At 35.0% G+C, this 1,226-nt stretch overlaps 1 long non-coding RNA gene across 2 annotated transcripts in view; it reads left to right on the top strand.

Moving 5' to 3' along the window:
• The window catches only part of LOC128249517 (uncharacterized), a 38,984-nt gene that overhangs the window by 36,637 nt on the left and 1,121 nt on the right, over nt 1-1,226 (top strand). The window lies entirely within an intron of this gene.

Raw genomic sequence — 1,226 nt, 5'->3', positions numbered from 1 at the left:
AAGAATCTTTTCTATGATAGGCAAAAGACACCAAAATTTGTTTTGGTTGGGATGTAAAAGTCGATTACCCCGTCCATGTTGTCGACTGCTATTTATTTTATCAACAACGAATGGATGAAGGAAGTTTGCCTGAGCAAAATTTTAATTCAGAGCGTATAGCCGGATGAAATGCCACTGAGCATTTTCTCCGGCGATCCAAATATTCTGCCTGCTCGCCACCTTAAAAATAATATTACCGACACTACTATTACTACTACTACTACTACTACTACTACTACTACTACTGCAGCTACTGCTGCTGCTGATGCTGATGCAACTACTACTACTACTACTACTACTACTACTGCAGCTACTGCTGCTGCTGATGCTGATGCAACTACTACTACTACTACTACTACTACTACTACTACTACTACTACTACTACTACTACTAATAATAATAATAATAATAATAAAATAATAATAATAATAATCATACTAATCGATTCTACTAAAGTCACAAGACTTGAAATTTCGGTGAGTGGTTCAGTCGACAAGAAAAATCTCCGGTGTTTCACTAGTACTTAATTTATCGACCTCGAAAGGTTGAAAAGTAAAGTCGACCTCGACGGAATTTAAACCCACAACTCTTTTTCTACTCATTTTTGTTCAATGCGACTAACGATTCTGAATTCCTCATGCATTTTTCTATCATTTAAGCCTAAGACGAGTATACTTTTAATTTTAAATGAAGAAATTTATGTTAATTGAAGTTGAATATCTGCTTTACTGCCCACTTGAAGCTTGACATATTTTGATGTAACTTTTTTTCTACTGAACCAAATCTCAAACTATTTATGCTAAAGTGTAGCTGAGGAGGTGCCCTCTTTAAAACAGAAAACTGAATTAGTGGTGAAGCTTAGAAGCTGCTGCGATTGACGAAATGGTGGACTTAGGAATATATTCACCCACTACCGGGGTTGACAATGAGAATGAGTGCTCAGCACTACAGTGGAGGATAGAAACTCTTTATTTGTATATTAAGATTACCATTAGTTTCATGTTAAGAAAATGCATTAATATCTTAATGTGTGTGTGTGTGTGTGCATGTTCGTGTGTGTGCGTGCATGTCTGTATGTATATTTCTGTGTGTGTGCGAGTGTGTTTTTGTATGTCATGTAAGTTTGCATGTGGATGTATATATATATGTGTATACATACATATATATATATATATATATATATATA

Source organism: Octopus bimaculoides, chromosome 15, assembly GCF_001194135.2.
Source record: "Octopus bimaculoides isolate UCB-OBI-ISO-001 chromosome 15, ASM119413v2, whole genome shotgun sequence".
Lineage (NCBI taxonomy): Eukaryota > Metazoa > Mollusca > Cephalopoda > Octopoda > Octopodidae > Octopus > Octopus bimaculoides.
This window is presented reverse-complemented; position numbering and strand designations above follow the sequence as displayed.